This window comes from Cetorhinus maximus, chromosome 5, assembly GCF_964194155.1.
Source record: "Cetorhinus maximus chromosome 5, sCetMax3.hap1.1, whole genome shotgun sequence".
In the NCBI taxonomy this organism is placed as follows: domain Eukaryota; kingdom Metazoa; phylum Chordata; class Chondrichthyes; order Lamniformes; family Cetorhinidae; genus Cetorhinus; species Cetorhinus maximus.
In genome coordinates, this window is record NC_135883.1 from 37,716,387 (window position 1) to 37,737,788 (window position 21,402).

Sequence of the window (21,402 nt, forward strand, 5' to 3'; positions counted from 1 at the left end):
GAGAATCTATCTCTTGGTGCGGTTTTACTTCTTAATCCGATTTAAGAACAGCTTTCGAACTAACCTGCAGCATGACGTCAGCCCATTTAATCTCCTTTCCTGAGGATAGTTAAAGCAGGGTGAGGATAATCAGGCAATGGGCAGGTCATCTTTCATTAATTCCCAGGATTATGGCATCAGGTTTTCTCATGTCTCTGAGGAGATCACATTGTTTTTGGTGGGGAGTGTAAATATTGTGATGCACAAAGATATCACAACTGTGTGGGGCAATCTGACTGGACCAGAGAGTCTTTACCTGTTTGTCACTGCTCCTACATTCCTATACGTGAAGAAAGAATCGTACTTCATATCAAACTTGAGTGCAACAAACCTTACAATATCTAAAATAAATATGACAACTTCAAATGCATCTCACTGTCAGCAAAACGCACTTAATCCCATGTCAAAAATTTATAATCTCTCAGCACACACACTTCTCCCTATCTCCTCCAGCCCTATAGCCCTCTAAGAACTGTGTGTTTCTCCAATTTTGGCCTTTTTGTTCAATGTTTTTCATGCCCGAATGCTTTTGGCTTCCCTGGGTTTTTCACTCATGTAGCAGCATCTTGGAAATTAGGTTTTAATTCCCCTCAGACTCCAGGGCAATCCTGGAGAGTTGGCAACCCTTCTACAGGAGAGATAAAATTATGTGACATTATGTCCAGGAATATGACTCCCTAGAGTTGGCAACTCAAATGTCATCCCATAGATGAGTGTTAGCTGGATTAAAAGATGAGGGAGATTTCCACCAAGCGGGTCAACCCTTATTTCAAAGTGAATGGGATCCATTTTGATTCCCTTTGCCTGGCATTAATGGAGATGTTAATGGTCTCAAGATAGGCTCAGTAGCGTTACCGCCGCTGGTAAGACCAGGAGGGACAGACAGCACCGCTTTGAAAGGGGTCTACCACCAGGTGTCTGAAGTGCCTGTCTTTTTCAGGCTGTAGGCCCCTTTTAATGTGGGAATCGGGGTCCTGTGACATAAATAGGACCCCAGTTTGCCATTTTAGGTCAGATAGTTGGAGGCTGCACTGTGCTCACTTCAACCAGTTCTATAGGCGGTGGAACTGAAGAGACCTGCCAAGCGGTCTGTGTCAGCCTATTATTGTGGGCCTAGGAGGAGCAGGAGGGACTGACAAAAATAACCTGGCCCATCGTTGTCACCCCGGGACCCCCTGTCCTCCATGGTCACAATATCAGCAATAGTTAAAGGGTCAGAATGGACCCCAGGCAGAGACTTCCTTGGAGCACCTCTCAATCTACTGCGGCCAATTTGCCACATGGAAAGGGAGGGTTACCCCTCTGGTGAAGTTACAGTGCAGGACAAGGACCAGCTTTGAGGAAATCTCCCTCATCTTCTAATCCAGCTGGCACTCAACTGTGGAATGGCATTTGAGTTGCCAACTCTAGGGAGTCATATTCCTGGACGTAATGTCACATGATTTCCTGCCTCTCACGGGCCCTCCCCCACACTCCCGCCATTGTCACCCAGCACATTCGTCATCACACACGCCATCTTCATTCCTGAATTGGCTTCACCCCCAACCACCACCACCACCACCACACCTTCATCATCATCACCCCAACCACCACCATCTCCAATATTGTTTTATAAATATTCAACAAAAATGTTCACATTAATTGGGGAGAAAACCTTTTTTTTTAAAAACAACCTCATGATATTTTTCTTGGATTTTCTGCTCGCAGCAGTGTGCCTGGGAGATTAAACTTTAATTGCTGGAGATTCCAGGGCAATCCTAACTGACCTTTGCACTTTACCATTCCACTTTGAAGGGCGAGAGGGGGGGTTTAGCCATGTTGGCAGAAATAGCTAAAACAGATGGGAATGTCACTACATGGGTCCCTGATCTCCAAGGCTTCACAATCTGGATTAGAGCATAATGAGCTGGGCCAACTGGCAGAGGCAGTGGAAGCATTAACTCAGCGGCTTCAGCGTAATCCTCTGTAAAACAAGCAAAGATGTTTGAGTTTGGTCGTTTAAGGGGAGAACAACACTTCTAAGCACAATCTTAAGAAGATTAGGTCACCCCCTTTCATACAGAATCCATTGAACCATAGAAAAGTTACAGCACAGAAGGAGGCCATTCAGCCCATCTTGTCCATGCCAGCCCGAGGACACCCAGGTGCCCTTTCTAATCCCACCTTCCTGCACCCGGCCCATAGTCCTGCAGCTTGCAGCACTTTAGGTGCAGATCCAGGTGCTTTTTAAACGAGTTTGAAGTTTCTGCCTCTACCACCAACTTGGGCAGCGAATTCCAGACACCCATTACCCTCTGCGTAAAAAAGTTCTTCCTCATGTCCCCCCTACACCTTCTGCCACTTATCTTGAATCTATGTCCCCTGGTTCTAGAATTCTCCATCAAGGGAAACAATTTTATCCTGTCCACTATCTATTCCCCTCATAATTTTGTACACCTCAATCAAGTCACCTCTCAGCCTTCTTTGTTCTAAGGAAAATAACCCCAACCTATCCAATCTCTCCTCGTAACTACACTTTTCTAACCCTGGCAACTTTCTTGTAAACCTCCTCTGCACTCTCTCCAGAGCTATTACGTCCTTCCTGTAGTGTGGTGACCAGAACTGCACACAATACTCCAGTTGTGGCCTCACCAGTGTTTTATACAATTCCAACATTATATCTTTACTTTTATATTCTATACCTCTGCCAATGAAGGAGAGCATTCCTTATGCCTTTTTTAAACCTTGTCTACTTGAACTGCTGCCTTCAGGGATCTGTGTACTTGTACGCCAAGATCTCTCACTTCATCTACCCCTCTTAGTATATTCCCATTTATTTTGTAATCCCTGTAACTGTTTGACCTCCCTAAATGTATGACCTCACACTTCTCTATGTTAAAATCCATCTGCCACCTTACCACCTACTTCACCAACCCATCTATATCGTTGGAGATTATGGCTTTCCTCTACACTATCCACTACTTGGCCAATCTTTGTGTCAGCTGCAAATTTCCCAATCGTACCCCCCGCGTTCACGTCCAAATCGTTAATATATAACACAAACAGCAAGGGCCCCAACACTGAGCCCTGTGGAACACCACTTGAGACAACTTTCCATTTGCAAGGGCATCCATCGACCATTACCCTTTGTTTTCTGTTACAAAGCCAACCTTTTATCCAGTTTGTCACATAACCCTGAATCCCATGGGCTTTTACTTTCCTGGCCAATCTGCCATGTGAGACCTTGTCAAATGCCTTGCTAAAATCCATGTACACAACATCCACTGCACTACCTTCATCAACCCTTCTTGTCACTTCCTCAAAGAATTTAAACAAATTTGTGAGGCAAGACCTTCCTTTAACAAATCCATGCTGACCATCCCTGACTAGTCCATGCCTTTCCACAAGACAGTTAATCCTATCTCTCAGGATTGATTCTACTAATTTGCTCACCACCGATGTAAGACTAACTGGTCTATAATTGTTTGGCATTTCCTTTGATCCTTTTTAAACAATGGAACTACTTTTGCATTTCTCCAGTCCTCCGGTACCTCCCCTGTATTTAGTGAAGATTGGAAAATCATCCTCAGAGCATCTGCTATCTCCTCCCTGACTTCCTTCAGCAGCCTAGGAAACAATCCATCTGGCCCTGGTGACTTATCAACTTTCAAGGATTTCAACCTTTCGAGTACTTCCTCTCTCTTTATGACTATCCCATCCAATATCTCGCAGTGTTCCTCCTGGACTACAATATCTACATCCTCCCTTTCCTTTGTAAACACGGAGACAAAATATTCATTCAAAACCCTTCCCACAGCCTCTGCATCTACACACAAGTTTCCATCTTCATCTCTGATAGGTCCCACTTTTTCCTTAACTAACCTTTTAGCATTAATGTGTTGGTAATCATCATGAGTCATACTGAACTCTCCAGCAGTATGCATTTCTATAGCAACTTTCATGGCCTCAGCGCACCCCAAAGCACTTTACAGCCAATGAGATACTTAATTGAAGTGAAGTCATCAATTGAAGAAATTTTTTGAAACGCGGCAACCAATTTGCTCACAGTAAGCTCCCACCAACAGTAAATAATGACCTGTTTTCTTTGCAAGTGCATTCGGCTGTGGGTTACATATTAGCCTGGGACACTGGGGAGAACTCCCCTTCCCTTCTTTGAGTAGTGGCATGAGAGCAGACGGCACCAGGTGCCTCACTTGAATGTTAGTAGTGTATAAAAGTCTTGGGCAGTAACAAAAGACGAATGATAGGGAATCACCTTTTACACTCCACCCATTTCCTAGTTCATTGACTTCAACTGAAACAAGAATCAGAAAGGCTGTAGAAGAGTTTGCAGATTTACTAATGACCGCAATGCACTATCATCCAAGCTGAATTTATACCACAACACCTATGACAGTGCTGACACCCCTCACAATTACACTGACATAACAGTTTAGATTAGGTGCTCAAAGTCTACGGAGCCAGGCTGAAATCCATGGCAGACAGATTCAGAGGTGATAGTGCTATTCACAGAGCAAGGCAGGCTCTGACTGCTAAGAACACATGCAGTTTACTGGACCAGTGAACAGGTTAAGTAAATGAATCAAATTTTACTTTTTCTCTGATTAGCACTTCAACCCTCAGTAAACTAATTATACAGACATAACAGGTCAAAGTCTGTGCATTTTAAACAGTAGTTGCTATGGAAATGAAACATTCAGATAATTTAGTCAGTTTTATACACAAATAAAACACTAAGGGGGAAAAATGTGTTTGTGCAGTGCCACTCCATTGGACATTACAGGGTGATTACACAGGCTATGTTAGTTCCCCAGGGAGTAGACCATGCTGCTGACCGCTAGCTGTATGGCCTGCGTGAGTTTTTTTAATCTGCTCAGTTGGCTGGACAGCCGGTTTGTGATGCAGAGTGATGCCAACAGCACGGGTTCAATTCCCGTACTGTCTGAGGTCATCCATGAAGGCCCCGCCTTCCCAGCCTTGCCCCTCGCCTGAGGTGTGGTGACCCTCAGGTGAAGCTCACCACCAGTCGTCTCTCTCTGATGAGAGAACAGCCTATGGTCCTCTGAGACTACGGTGGCTTTCATTTCATCAATCAGGAAACGCAAGCAGGATATTCGTTAAGCTGATGACAGCATGACCTGTCCCTGGGGAATTTACATAAGTCTGGATAGCCTGCTCAAAGTGGCAGTACAAGAAAAAATTTTTCCCCCTAAATGTTCCTGATGATGTTATTTCCTTTTTGAATAGAGGTATAACACACAGGGGTTTGGTCTCACTTCCACAGGAATTAACAACGCTCCAAGATAGTTACACTGGCAATTCTGGCCTCCTGCGCATCTCCGGTTTCCTTCACTGCAACACTGGTGGCTGTGTCACTCCCTCCCGCCCCTACTTCAAATCACCCCTTAAAACCTCCTGCAATTGACCAAGCTTATGGTCATATATCCTTTTGTGGCTCGGTTTGTTTGATAACTCTGCTGTCACGTGCTTTGGGATGGTTGTCTACATTAAAGGTGCTAAATGAATGCCGATTGTTGTTGAAAAGTCAAATATGGTCCACTTTCTTGTCATTTTAATTCTTTACTCTTGGCATCATGTGCTTACGGTGCCAAGAAGACCTGAATGAGAGAAAAGCATCCACATGACATACTGCCCTCCTAATGTGATGTCAACTGCAAACTTGGATATCCAGCTCTCTGTTCCTTCAGCTCAGCCACTGATACATATGGTAAAAAGCAGAGATCCAAGAACAGATTGGTGGGGAATACCACGTGTCACATCAGCAATCAGAATGAGTTCCCAATCAGGACTTTGCCTGTTATTCATAATCCTAAAGAAATACAATAGACAATTTAGGAGAAATTTCTTTATCTAGAGTGCAGAGACAATGTGGAATGTGTTACCACTTGGAGTAGTTGTGGTGAATAGCATAGATGTATTTAAGGGGATGCTAGTTAAACATGTAAGGGAGAAAGGAATAGGGTATGTGGAGCGCATGTGATGGAAGCAAGGATGGGAGGTGGCTCATGTGGAGCATAAAGACTGGTGTAGACCAGGTGGGTCAAGTGGTCTGTCTCAATGCTTTAAATATTTTTAAGAGAGATACCTAGCTGAGGTTAACACTGTGTGGTGCAGTTACAGTGCTGAATATAATTTACTGAGAGCATGGGTTTAGCACATGTTCTCACAACATCATACGCTCCTGATCTCCTGCAGAGCTACTGGCTGAGTTCAGTGTGATAAGAAAGTGCAAACTTTAGTCACGAGCCAAAAATACTCCTGCACTTCCCGTCTCATAAATGGAACTTGTCATCAATGAGCCTCAAAATGGTGGTGCCTGCTTTCGCCAGCAATGCGCTCCCCAATAGCTGTCAGCTGTGGCTCGGTGGGTAGCACTCTTGTCTCTGAGTTAGAAGGTTATGTGTTTGAATCTCACTCCTGAAATTCAAGTCTCAATTTTGCTGGCAGCGTTGGGGCAGAAAGTGGGTTGCAAGCCCATGCTTGCTGGCAACGGGACCTGCTCAGAGTTTTACCACAGGCGGCCTCCTAATTGGCTGCATGAGGGCCTGTTGTCTAGTTAAGGAAGGCAGGTGGGCGTCCCTGATGCTGCCAGCACAGTCAGAGGGCCAACAGCTCTGAAACCTCAGGAAGCAGGAGAAAAAGTTTAAAACAATAAAAAAATTCAGAGGACTGAGCGTCAGCAGCGAAAACCCCTCCTGGGAGATCACTGGTGCCGCAGGGGTCACCTTCCCTGCCTGCAGCCCGCTCTTTGGGCCAGGGAGCCAACAAACACGGAATTTTCCAATCAATTCAACAGTTAAAAATCTCTTTACTGCCTGAGTAAGTTGGGAAATACAGTTTAGTAAAACAGAGACAGAAACAGATGGAATCCATAATTAGTGACTCTGTTTTTAGTGAATGTGCAGCACAGCACCAGGGTGTGAGTCTTATTCTAAGCACTAATGACCACTGGCACTAATCAAATGGCACCACAAAGTATACACCCTCTGCCAATAGCCAGCCCCGCACAGATACCCAGTCATCATCCTGTGGTGATGTGGCCACATGCCACACAGGACTATATTCAGACTTAACCTCTACAGCATAAAGTAGGTTTAGCTATAAAAAGTAAGATTTGCTTAAAATGATGGGAAGGAGTAACAACATGATGCTCTGTCACTATTTTTATTTGAGCTGGTCTTTAGCTCAGTATTTTGAATCCCTGCTTCTCAATCAGAAGGTGCAGGTCTCAATCTGCACGCTGAGCAATCCCTGCAAGCAGAGACTGCAGCTCGATCTGTCAGAAAGTACTGGATTCCATCCCTATTCCTGGTAAGTGCAGATTGGATCTAACTGTTGACACCCAACAGGATTCATGTGTCTGGTGGATGTGGGAGCCTTTATAACCCTCCTGCTGTATAGGACTAAACATCCCTATTGATGGGTTAAATTAGTTGGAGCTATGGAAGGAGTGTTCAAGTCATGGCTTCTCACACTGTTAATCAACCTGTAACTCCTCCATTACTTCTCATTATTCTTCATTCTGAAGATGTGAAAATAAAATACTTCTCATGAGCTTCATCCCTCACCCTATCAGCATAACCTTATATTCCCTTCTCCCTCTAGCTTCTCCTTAAATGCCTCTGTGCTAGTCTTCTCGACTACTGCCTATGGTAGCAATTTCCAAATTCTAACCTCTGTCTGGCTAAAGAATTCCTTATTGGATTTAACAGTGACTTTATTTATGGCCCCTGGTTTTGGATTCCTCCCACGAGTGGAAACATCTTCTCCGCATCAATGCTGCACTTTATTCAGACCTACCATTAATTTGGAAATTGTGTGAGGTTTCCTGCCATAACAGCGTGTGCCAGTTGTTCTTGTGCTGTACCAGTTCTCACTGAGCCAGTAACTGGCTGCATTAGGTCAAGGGAATGCAGCGGATGTGGGTAATGGATTTCTAGAAGGCATTAGACAAAGTGACTAACAACAGACTTTTCAGAAACATTCAGACAAATAGTACGAGAGGAAATGTGGAAGCACAGATAGAAAATTGGTAGACAGACAGAAAACATATAATTAGGTAATTGTAGTTGAAAATGTTGTACTTTAAAGTCACTCGTGGATCCCCTTTTGTACTTAACTTGAGCAAATGGACGACAATCTCAGTCTGCTGCTGACACAAAGATACTTGCTTTGGCAAATTATTGAATCGTAGGATGGTTGCAGCACAAAGGGCAGCCATTTGGCCCAGTGTGTGTGCCGGTTCTCGGTGGGAGCAACTCAGCTAGTCCCACACTCCCGCCTTTTCCCTACAATCCTGTAAATTATTTTCTCTCTTCAGATAAATGATCCAATTCCCTTCTGAAAGCCATGATTGAATCTGCTTCTACCTCACTCTCAGGCAGTGCATTCTGAATCCTAACCACCCTCTACCTAAAGAGGTTTATCCTCATGTCGCCTTTGGTTCTTTTACCAATCATCTTAAATTGGGGCCATCTGGTACTCAACCTTTCCGCCAATGGGAACAGTTTCTCCCTATCTGCTTTGTCCAAATCCCTCATGATTTTGAACACCTCTATCAAATCTCATCTCAACTTTCTTTTCTCTAAGGAGAACAGCCCCAAACTCTCCAATCTCTCCAATCCATGACAGAAGTTCCTCATCCCTGCAACCATTCTCATGAATCTTTTCTATACCCTTTCCAGCGCCTGCACATCCTTCCTAAAATGTGGTGCCCGGAACCAGGAGCAATACTCCAGTTTAGGCTGAACTAATGTCTTATAATTTATTGCTTTTGTACTCTGCCTCTATTTATAAAGCCCAGGATCCTGAATGCCACAACTTCTCAACCTGGTCTGGTACCTTCAATATACCCCAAGCTCCATCTAATTCTGCACCCCTTTTAGAATTGTATGCTTTATTTTCTATTGCCTCTCCTTGTTCTTCCTACTGAGCTGTATCATTTCACACTTCCCTGCAATAAATTGCATCTATAAGACCATGAGACATAGGAGCAGAAGTAGGCCATTCGGCCCATTGAGTCTGCTACACCATTCAGTGAGATCATGGCTGATCTAATAATCCTCAATTCCACTTTTCCCCATAACTCTTGGTTCCCTTGCTGACCAAAAATCTGTCTATCTCAGCCTTGAATAAATATACTTAACAGCCCAGCCTCTACAGCCCTCTGCGGTAAAGAATTCCATAGATTCACTACCCTCTGAGAGAAGACATTCCTCCTAATCTCATGATTTAAATGGATGGTCCCTTACTCTGAGATTATGCCCTCCAGTCCCAGACTCTCCCACAAGGGGATACAACCTCTCAGCATCTACCCTGTCAAGCCCCCTAAGAATCTTATATGTTTCAATAAGGTCGCCTCTCATCCTTCTAAACTCCAATGAGTACAGACCCAACCTACTCAGCCTCTCCTCATAATAAAATCCCTCCGCACCCAGGATCAATCTAGTGAACCTTCTCTGGACTACCTCCAATGCCTGTATATCTTCCCCTAGATAAGGGGACCAAAACTGTTCACAGGATTCTAGGTATGGTCTAACTAGTGCCTTATATAGTTTTAGCAAGGCTTCCCTATTTTTATACTCCATTCCCTTTGAAATAAAGGCCAACATTCCATTTGCTTTCCCTATTTACCTACTAACTTGTATGTTAGCTTTTTGGGATTCATGCACAAGGACTCCCAAATCCCTCTGTGCTGCAGCCTTCTGCAATCTTTCTCCATTTAAATAATATTCAGCTCCTCTATTCTTCCTGCCAAAGTGCATAACCTCACATTTTCCCACATTACATTCCATCTGCCAAGTTTTTGCCCACTTACTTAACCTGTCTATATCCCTCTGTAGACTCTGTGTCATCCTCACCACTTGCCTTCCCACTTATTTTTGTGTCGTCTGCAAACTTGGCGATAGTTCATTCACTTCCCTCATCTAAGTTATTAATATATATTGTAAATAATTGTGGCCCCAGCACTGATCCCTGTGGCACTCCAATAGTTACAGGTTGCCATCCTGAAAATGCCCCCCTTATCCCAACTCTCTGTCTTCAGTTAGTTAGCCAATCCTCTATCCATACTAATATTCTAGCCCCAACACCATGGGCTCTTATCTTATTAAGTAGCCTTACGTGCAGTACCTTATTGAATGCCTTTCGGAAATCCAAATATATTACATCTACTGGTTCCCCTTTATCTATCCTACTTGTTATCTCCTTAAAGAATTCTAATAAATTTGTCAGGCATGATTTCCCCTTCATGAAGCCATACTGACTCTGCTTGATTATATTATGTATTTTTAAATGCTCTGCTATTACATCCTTTATAATAGACTCTAATATTTTCCCAATGACAGATGTTAAGCTAACTGGCCTATAGTTACCTGTTTTTTTGTCTCCGTTTTTGAATAAGGGTGTTACATTGGCAGTTTTCCAATCTTCTGGTACTTTTCCAGAATCTAAGGATTCTTGGAAGATTACCACTGCATCCACCATCTGTGTAGCTACTTCCTTTAATATCCTAGGATACAGCCCATCAGATCCAGGGGACTTATTGGCCTTTATTCCCATTAGTTTCCTCAGTACTTTATCTCTAGTGGTAGTTATTGTATTTATTTCCTCCCCCTCTTTTGCCCCTTGATTTAGCATTTTTGGAATGCTATTAGTGTCTTCTACTGTGAAGATTGAAACAAGGTACTTATTCAACTCCTCTGCCATTTCCTGGTTCCTCATTATTATTTCCCCAACCTCATTCTCTATTGGGCCTATGTTCATTTTGGCCTCTTCCTTTTTTATATATTTAAAGAAGCTCTTACTGTCTGTTTTTATATTACTTGCTAGTTTACCCTAAAAGTTTATTTTCTCCCTCTTTATGATTGTTTTGGTCATCTTTTGTTGGTTTTTAAAACTTTCCCAATCCTCTGGCTTACCACTAATCTTTGCAACATTGTATGTTTTTTCTTTCAATTTGATACCATCCTTAACTTCCTTGGTTAACCATGATTGGTTTATTCCCTTCCTTGAATCCTTCTTCCTCACTGGGATATATCTTTGTTGACAGTCATGAACTATTTTCTTAAACATCTGCCATCGTTCATCAACTGTTTTTTCTGCTAAACAGCTTACCCAGTCCACTCCAGCCAACTCTGCCCTCATTCCTTTGTAATGACCCTTATTTAAGTTTAGCACAGTTGTTTCCAACCCAAGTTTCTCACTCTCAGACTGAATGCTAAATTCTACCATGTTATGGTCACTGTTTCCTAGGGGATCTTTTACTCAGATCATTTATTAAACCTGCCTCATTACACATGACCAGATCCAAAGTAGCCTGATCCCTGGTTGGATCCACAACATAATGTTCTAAGAAACTGCCCCGAATACACTCTATGAATTCTTGCCCGTGGCTATTTCTGCCAATTTGATTTTCCCAATCTACATGAAAATTAAAGTCATCCATGATTAATGTACTGCCTTTTTTACATGCCCTCATTATCTCCTGATTTATTCTCTCTCTCCTACAGAATAGCTACTGTTGGGGGGCCTAAAGGCTACTATCACCAGTGTCTTTCTCCCCATGTTATTTCTTACCTCCACCCATATGGATTCTACATCTTCCGATCCAAGATCATTTCTTGCTATCGTAGCTATTCCGTCTTCTACTATCAAAGCTACCCCACCACCCTTCCCTTCCTGCCTGTCCTTTTGAAAAGTCACATACCCCTGGATATTTAGTTCCCAGCGTTGATCTCCTTGTAACCATGTCTCCATAATGGCTATAAGATCATACCCATTAACCTCTATTTGTGCTGTTAATTTGTTTATTTTTCTCTGAATAATATGTGCATTTAAGTAAAGGGCCATTAATTTTTGCCTTTTTACTATTTTTTCCCCCTTTGACCCTATTTGCTGCTGTTTTTTTATGTTTGTACACTCTGTCCCTTCCTGTCACACTCTGGGTATCATTACCTAAATAGCTGCCCTGCAATGTTGCCATATCCTTTTGCTTTGTAAGCCTATGTATCCCCTCTCCAGAACCCTCCACCCCCCTCTATTTAGTTTAAAGCCCCCTCTACAGCCCTATTTATTCGATTCGCCAGGACATTGGTCCCAGCACGGTTCAAGTGAAGCCCTTCCCACCGGAACAGTTTCCTTCTATCCCAGTACTGGTGCCAGTGCCCCATGAACTGAAACCCATTCCTCCCACACCAATCCCTGAGCTACACATTTAACTCCTTGACTTTATTTGCTCTATGCCATTTTGCCCGTGGCTCAGTTAGTAATCCTGAGATTATTACCTTGGAGATTCTGCTTTTTAATTTAGCTCCTAACTGTTCAAATTCTTTCAGCGAAACCTCCTTTTTAGTCCTATCAATGCCTTTGGTACCAACATGAATGACTACAACTGGATCCCTCCCCTCCCACTCCAAGTTCCTCTTCAGCCCTGAGGAGATGTCCTTAATCCTGGCACCGGGCAGGTAACACAGCCTTCGGGACTCATGCTCACGGCTGCAAAGAACAGTATCTATGCCCCTAATTATACTGTCCCCTGCCAATACTAAGTTCCTATTTCCTCCCCCAACTTGAATGGCTCCCTGTACCATGGTGCCGTGATCAGTTCGCTCATCCTCCCCTGCAGTCCCCACTCTTGTCCACACAGCTTGCAAGAACCTCGTAACTGTTGGACAATTGCAGGGACCGAGGCTCCTCAAATGCTACCTTCTGGGTCCCCATACCTGCCTCGCCTGCAGTCATACCCTCTTGTCCCTGATCACAGACCAAATCTGAATGACTTAATCAGTGGCCACCTCCTGGAGCAAAGTGTCCAGGTAAATTTCCCCCTCCCTGATGTGGTGCAATGTCTGCAGCTCGGACTCCAGCTCCTCAGCTCGGATCCAAAGTTCCACGAGCTGCAAACACTTATTACAGATGTGTTCACTCTGGATCACCTTGGTGTCCAGTAGTACCCACATGCTGCAGCTAAAACACATCACCCTTCCATCACTATCATATTTAATTAAATTAATTAATTACTCTAGTATCCCTGCTCTTTACACTTGAAGGGTTTCCACTCTTTACACTTCATTGTAATTAATTTTTTTTTACACCAGCTTCAATCTTATACTTAACAAGCTATTTTTTAAAAGAGAGGAACAAAATACTAGAGACCTAAACACAAACTAAAGACCTTTCTTTACTCACCAATCAGTTGCTTTCCCTACACTCGCATCACATTGTGGTTCGTGATGTCACTCTGCCGCTGGTCTCACTGCAGGTAGGTCTCTCGATCTGTACCTTTTATCCTCTCCCGCTCACCTCTCGCTCAAAATATACTATTTTGAGCCTTAGGAATAGAATGAACCTTAATCACTTACCAGATACTCACCAATTAACCAGCTGCTCCTGTAGCAGAGCAAGAATCAATTTCTGGAGGCTGATTAAGTCGAGGCAAAAGCAACCAAACACCTCGTTCCCTTCCTCCTCCTCAACTCTGGCACTCCATTGTAAGTCACACTAAATTGGCTACTTATATATGCTCCTAACACAAAAGGCCTATCTGAGTTACTTAATGAGGATCCAGTTTCAGCTGGTTCTTAATTAAGCTGCTCTTTCACTGGAACCCTTGAAAAAATCCCTCTTAGGGGGTTTAACTACAGAATTTAAACTGTAGATTTCAGTTTAATGCCAACTATAAACTAAATTAGGTTTGTACAAAATAAAAATTTAGACTTTCTTAACTCACAACTGCACACATTCAAGTCCTCATCTGCCACATGTTGACCCGTTCCACCAGCCTGTCTATGTCCTTTTGGAGTCTATCATTATCCTCCTCACACTTCACAATATTTCCAAGTGTTATATCATCTGCAAATTTTGAAATTGTGTCCTGTACAGACAAACTTGGGTCATTAATAAAGATCAAGAAAAGCAGAGGTTCTAGTACCATCCCCTGGGGAACCTCGCACTTGTTCCAGTGTGGAAAACAGCTGGTTTGTTTCCTGTCACTCAGCCAACTTTGTATCCATAGTGCCACTGTCCCTTTTATTCCATTGGCTTTGAATTTACTAACAAGCTTGTTGTGTGACACTTTATCAAAAGTCTGTTAGAAGTCCATGTACACCACATCAACTACTATACCCTCACCAACCCTCTCTGATAGCTCATCCAAGAATTCAAGTCAAAAAATCAAGTTAGTTAAACATGATTTGCCTTTAACAAATCCATGCTGGTTTTCCTTAATTAAAGGGTAAGGGAGACTATAAAAGGTTTCAGGAAGACCTAGAAGATTAGTCGAATGGGAAGGCAAGTGCCAGATAGAATTTAACTATCGTCACAGATCAGAAGTGGGGATGTTCGCTGATTATTTGCATTGTTTTCTCCATTCACAATTACTCAGATAATGAAACAGCCTGTGTCCTCATGCAGCAATATTTAGTCTTGGGGCTGATAAGTGGCAAGTTACACAAGTGCCAGGCAATGGCCATCACTAACAAGAGAGAATCTAACTATCTCTGCTTGATATTCAATGACATTACCATCACTGAATCCCCCGCCATCAATATCTTTGGATTTGGGGGAGTGGGCAGGGAGGGTGATGGTGGGGATAGGGGGTCAACATTGACCCGAACTCACCTGAACCATCCCACATAAATGCTATGGCTACAAAAGCAGGTCAGAGGCTGGGAATTCTGCGATGAGTAACCCACCCCCTGACTCGCCAAAATCTGTCCATCAACTACAAGGCACAAGTCGGGAGTGTGATTTTTTTTTCATTCTTTCACGGGATGTGGGCATCGCTGGGAAGTTTGTTGCCTATCCCAAATTGTCCTTGAACTGAGTGGCATTGCAGAGGGAAGTTGAGTCAACCACATTTCTGTGGGTCTGGAGTCATATGTAGGCTAGGCCAGACCAGGGAAGGACAGCAGATTTCCTTCTCTAAAGGGCATTAGGAAACCAGATGGGTTCTTACAACAATCGATGATAGTTGTCATGGTCACCATTACTCGGACTAGCTTTATATTCCAGATTAATTAATTGAATTTAGATTCCATCAGTTGCCTTTTTTAAAAATTTATGCATGGGATGTGGGTGTCGCCAGCTAGGCACAGTGGGATTTGAACCGATGGCCCCATAGCACTAGCCTGGGCCTTTGGATTATTAGGCCAGTGACATTACCACCATGCCACCATGGCCCCCATAATGAAATACTCTCAACTTGCCTGGATGAGCGTTGCTCCAACAACACTCAAGAAGCTCAACACCATCCAGGACAAAGCAGCTCGCTTGATTGGCACCCCATCCACCACTTTAAACACTCACTCTCTCCACCACCGATGCACTGCAGCAGCTCACCAAGGCTCCTTTGACATCGCCTTCCAAACCCATGATGTCCACCACCTAGAAAGACAAGGACAGCAGACGCATGGGAACACCACCACCTGCAAGGTGCTCTCCAAGTGACATGTTATCCCAACTTGGACATATATTGTCGGTCCTTCATCATCTCTGGGTCAAAATGCTGGGACTCCTTCCCTAACAGCACTGAGGGAGTACGGACACCACACTGACTGCCGCGATTCAAGAAGATGGCTCACCATCACCTTCTCAATGGGCACCAGGGTTGGGCAATAAATGCTGATCTTGCCAGTGATGATAACAGCTCAAGACTGAAAAAAAAGGAAAACACATACTAGATTTCCAAATAGCCCTGAGTTTCATGTAGAAGCTATCTCCAAAGAGTTAAATCTGCATAATGTTTTAGATAAAAACGCATGGAAGTTGAATTCCAGCTATAGTATACAAATTTTTTCTCAGTTAAGCATTTGTTTACATTTCTACATCTTGTTATGTCTCATTCATTTCCAACAGTGATGTCACTCACCCCACACCTGGCGTACACCACTGAGAATCAGTTGTACATGGGCATTTGTAATGCTCTGACATTACAATATTGTATGGCACTAAGGTGAGGGTGGCAAATCGTGAGCAGTGGGTGGAAAGCAATAGGTTGTGCATGTCAACTGTGGTTTGCGGGTGTGGATGGGGAAGGAACGTGGGATGACAGTCAAGGGGCTTAGTTCTGAGGTGACTATTACTAGCCCCATCCTATATTAATCCGTGAGAGAGACCAAGAAAGAAAGAAATAAGTGAAAGGGAAAGAAGGGGACACAAGATAGAAACTTTCATTTCTGTGGCACATTTCATGACCTAAGGACGTCCCAAAGTGCTTTACAGTCAAGTACTTTCTGAAGTGCAGTCACTGTTGTAAGTAGGAAATGCAGCAGCCGATTTACGCACCAACAAGATCCCACAAACAGCAATGTGATTGTAATCAGTTTTAGTGATGTTGGTTGATTAATCAAGGGGCTAGAACAAGCCTTCAAAAGGGAGCTGGATCGGTTTATCAAAGGCAGAAATCCCATCATAGAGAAGGTAACTGGATTAACAGATAAGATATGCAATATGATCTCCTGGAGCTGTTTCGACCACTTAAGGGGAGTTGGAGAGAATTTCCCAGATTTGTTTTGTCTTTTTTGGCCCTTGGTTCCTTTCTTTTTTTGTGTTTCCCAGGAAACTGCATGGCTGTGGGGGAAGGGTAGGGAGTGTGGGTGGAGGGTAAGGAGGGTGGGAGGGAGGGTAGGGAGTGTGGGGGTAGGGCAGGGATTGTCTATTCATGATCATGACACAGGCTTGATGGAGACTCAGAGATCATGTGAGAGACATAGAGAGAGACCGAGAGAGAGTGAGAGACATCTGCTCTTCTGTCTAGTTTCTCTATTTTGCACTTCAGAATTGCAACTTAACAAATTTCATTGTTGGGCCTCTAACATACTATCCCAGGAGATGTTTATCGAGAGGATTCCTACTTTAAATAATTTAGCTGTCTCTCCAGGAATGTTAAAGCTGGCTTCCATACTGAGCAAAGAAAGTAGCGATAAAGAATTTAATTTTCTTTTCTCTCAATGACTTTATCTTTGCAAGATAAAGGGGAAGCTTTGTAGTCATCAGAAAAGATTTCTCCAACCTCTATCAGCAACTTTTTTCTCTTCCCACTGGAAAATAAATCTGATTCGGAACAGTTCCCCAAGCAGTTTGTGAGACAATTGCCAGTTGTCCCCGATATCTGTTTAAGTCTATGTCCCTTGGAGCTCAGATGAGGGGGAATGGCCAGAGTGAGAGAGAGTAATGGTTTAATGAGGATGTAAAGCAGCAAAGGTGGAGGTGAGGGTCTGATTGAGCAGATCGGTAGCTGCAGAAATGTCATGGTGAATGGAGGGTTATAAGCTAGATAGTTGGAAATTTGAAAGAGCAGTTGCAGGTGAATTGAGGGATACGTTTCTCCAAAAGCAAACACAGGATGATTTATAGTTTGGAAGGGAAACAGGATATGGGTAGAGAGTGGTCACAGATGGCCTTATCTGTGATTGGAGTGAGGGGAACAGCAAGGCCACATGAGATGGAGTCAATGTGTTGGCTGTGAATATGGGTTGGGGAGTTTACATGAAGGGAGAGAATAATGGAGAATAGGAAGGCAGTGAACTCGGAGCAAAGAGCATGATTAATTGAGATGGGACACCAGGATATCACTGCAGGAGTTCCTCAGGGAAGTGTCCTTGGCCCAACCATCTTCAGCTGCTTCATCAATGACCTTCCTTCCATCATAAGGTCAGAAGTGGGGATGTTCACTGATGATTGCACAATGTTCAGCACATTCGCGACTCCTCAGATACTGAAGCAGTCCGTGTCCAAATGCAGCAAGACCTGGTCAATATCTAGGCTTGGGCTGACAAGTGGCAAGTAACATTCAAGCCACACAAGTGCCAGGCAATGACCATCCCCAACAAGAGAATCTAAACATCCCCCTTTGAAACTCAAAGGCATTATCATTGTCAAATTCTCAACATCAATATCCTGTGACTTAACTGGATCAGCTATATAAATACTGTGGCTACAAGAGCAAGTCCGAGGCTGGTTATCCTGCAGAGATTGACTATCCTCTGAACTCCCCAAAGCCTGTTCACAAGGCACAAGTCAGGAGTGTGGTGGAATACTAACCCCCTTGACTAATGACAACAAGACTTATGAAACTCAATATCATATATGCTTGATTGGGACCCCATCCACCACCTTAAACATTCACTCCCTCCACCACCAGACACAGTGACAGCAGTGTGTACCATCTGCAAAATACATTGCTACAACTCATCAAGGCTCATAAACCTACAACCTCAACCACCGAGAAGAACAAGAACAGCAGATGCAAGGGAACACCACCAAGTTCTCCTCCAAGTCTTACACCATCCAAACTATATTGCTGTTCCTTCATTATCACTGGGTCAAATACCTGGAACTCCTTTCCTAACAGCACACAAACTGCAGTGGTTCAAGAAAGTGGCACACCACCACCTCCTTGGGCAGCTAGGGATGGGCAATAAATGCTGGCCTTGCCAGCAACCCTCACATCCAAGAAAAGAACTAAAAAATAATTTTAAAATCTGTGTTTTAGTGATGTTAGTTGGAAGATAAATATTGGCCAGGACACTGGGAGAACTCCCTACCCTTCTTCAAACAATATCTGTGCTGGCTTTTTGAAAGAGCCATTCGCCCCACTCCCCCATTCTTTGCCCATAGCCCTGCAACAATTTTACTTTTCAAGTGCTTACCACTTTATTTTTAAAAGTTACTACCTACTTCCTTTCAGACAGTGCATTCTGGATCAGAATAACTTGCTGCACAGGAAAATTTCACCTTATCTCTCCTCTGGTTCTGTTGCCAATTATCTTAAATTTGTGTCCTTGGGGTAGTAACCCTGCTGACACTGGAAATAGTTTCTCTTTATTTACTCTATCAAAACCCTTCAACAGTTTGCAAATTTCTCAAGAGCATTGCCTTCTATCTCATGTATGGGACTCCAGCTGCCTTCTAGAAACATAGGAATGGGAGTAGGCTGCTCAGTCCATCGAGCCTTTTCCACCACTCAATTAGATCATGGCTGATCTACAATAGTCTGCACACTTCTCTGAAAAACTGATGTGTGGATTTGAGCATCTTATCTGGAAATACAGAGTTAATATTGGTGGTGGAACTTGGGTTGGTTAACTGGGTGGGGGGCTGGGGGGTGGGGGGGGAGTTGCGGTGATGGTGGAGGGGAGGGATCGAGCTCAACATCTGGTCTACTTGGCAGGAAGGGGAACTGAAAGCCAGGCTGGAAAATGCACAGGCTCTCAGGTCAAACCTGAAACAAAGACAAATGAGACTGACAGTTGTCAAACCAAAGTCTCCAGGAATTAAAGACTGATACCCTGGGTGCTGCTTCAAGCACACCCAGGAAAAACTCCATAAAGATATTAAATGAATGGTGCATTTCTTTGAACATCATGTGATAAAACCATGTGTGGGGAGGAAAGCAAATAGCTTTGGTTGGCTGAGGCAGTTGGAGATGGGAGGTCATGTGATGAAATCTCCAGGAATCTGTTTAATCAGAGTTGGCAACCTGATTAATAGAGGATTCTGGAAGTGGAGGTGGGTTTTTCAAATTGATATTGACCAAACTCAAAATGATTTGAGGGGAAGAACCCCCTTCCCCCAAACCTTCCCTAATGGCTCTGCCACTATCTGGCATTACACTACAGCATCCAAAGCAAAGGAAGACACTAATAACTTTGCCTTTGTTCTGCCTCCCTTTGCTCATCAATAGTATGGATGGGAGCAGGAAGTTGCAAAGGGCCGTTGATAGATGAGCAGGTACAAACAATAATTAAAAAGGCTAATGGAATGTTGGCCTTTATCTCAGAGGGCTGGGATACAAACAGCTGGATGTTTGCTACAGCTGTACAGAGCTCTGGTTAGACCCCAGCCAGTGTACTGCTTTCAGCTCCAGTCACTGCACCTCAGGAAGGATATATTGGCCTTGTAGAGGGTGCAGCGCAGATTCTCCAGAACGATACTGGGATGAAAGGAGTTAAGTTATAAGTTATGCTTAGACTAGTCTTTTATTCCCTTGAGTGTAGAAGATGGTGATCTAATTGAGGTCTTTAAGAAAATTACTGGATTTTCCAGAGTAGATAGAAACTTCTGTTGAAGGAGTCCAGAACAAGGGGTCATAACCTTAAAATTATAGCTAGGCCAGTCAAGGATGATGCCAAGAAGTACTTTGACACTCACACAAAGTGTAGTGGAAATCTGGAACTCCATTCCCCAGCAAGCTGTTGAGGCTACAGGTCAAACTAAGATTGATAGATTTTTGTTAGGTAAAGGTATTAAGGGTTGTAGAACCAAGGTGGGGGGAGTAGGTGGAGTTAAGATATAGATCAGCCATTAACTAATTGAATAATGGGGCAAGCTCGCGGGAATGAGCAATCTCCTCCTCTTCTTATGTTTACAGTTCTTCACAATGAAAGCAGCAGTGTGGTTTTCAGGCTGTCTGAAGTGAGCTTGCTGAGTTTGATTTGCCTAATGCAGGATTCAAGACTGTGCAATTTTCATAACCAACCAGTTTCTGCTGTCTTGCCAAGAATGCTTATGTCAGGAATCGTGCAAGATTGAACAGACCACCACACCTTCACCTTCAGCATCAATGAAAGGAACTAACCTCCAGGCTAGAATGCATCACTGCTATCAAATAATACAGGATGTAACTTCCCCTCCTTGTACTTGAATAACATATTTAACATCAAGATGTAGCAAGGCGATTCATAGGAATTTTACCAAAACAAAATTTGACACCGGGCCACAGGAGATATTAGGACAGGTAGCCAAAAGTTAGGACAAAGAGGTTGGTTTTAGAGAGGTAGAGACCCAGTCAAAGAATCTTTTTATCCCATTTCTAATATTTCTATTAACCAATAAATGAAAGTGTTCAAAGAACTGCTTTGCTGGTGTTTATTCTCCACATGAACCTCCTCCCAGTCCTCTTCATCCCACTCTATCAGCATGTCCTTCTATTCCTTTTGTTTATCTAGCTTTGTCTTTAGTGTACCAGGATTGAATGTCAGAATTGAGATGTGGAAATGAGAACAAAGCAATGTGTTCTGTGCTAAAATATGACCAAACGATTTCTTTATGGGTGGCTAATTGTCACCTCTCTCAAAGGTTATCTGGCCCAAACCAATTCTTGTTAAATAGATGGAATGTCAGACACAGAGTACAGAGCATTGAGAAATAAGAGCATTGTAGAACAATGTTTTGTTGCTTCATTCCTGCATCAATGACATTATCATTACTGAAGTCAATGATGAAGTATTCATTACTGAGTATTGAACTCAGAATTAAAGGTCTTGTAGGTGGATGTCACTATTCCTTCATTCAGTCTGGTGGCTCAGAGTTGGCTCTCTCTTTTCTAAATCAGAAGGTCCT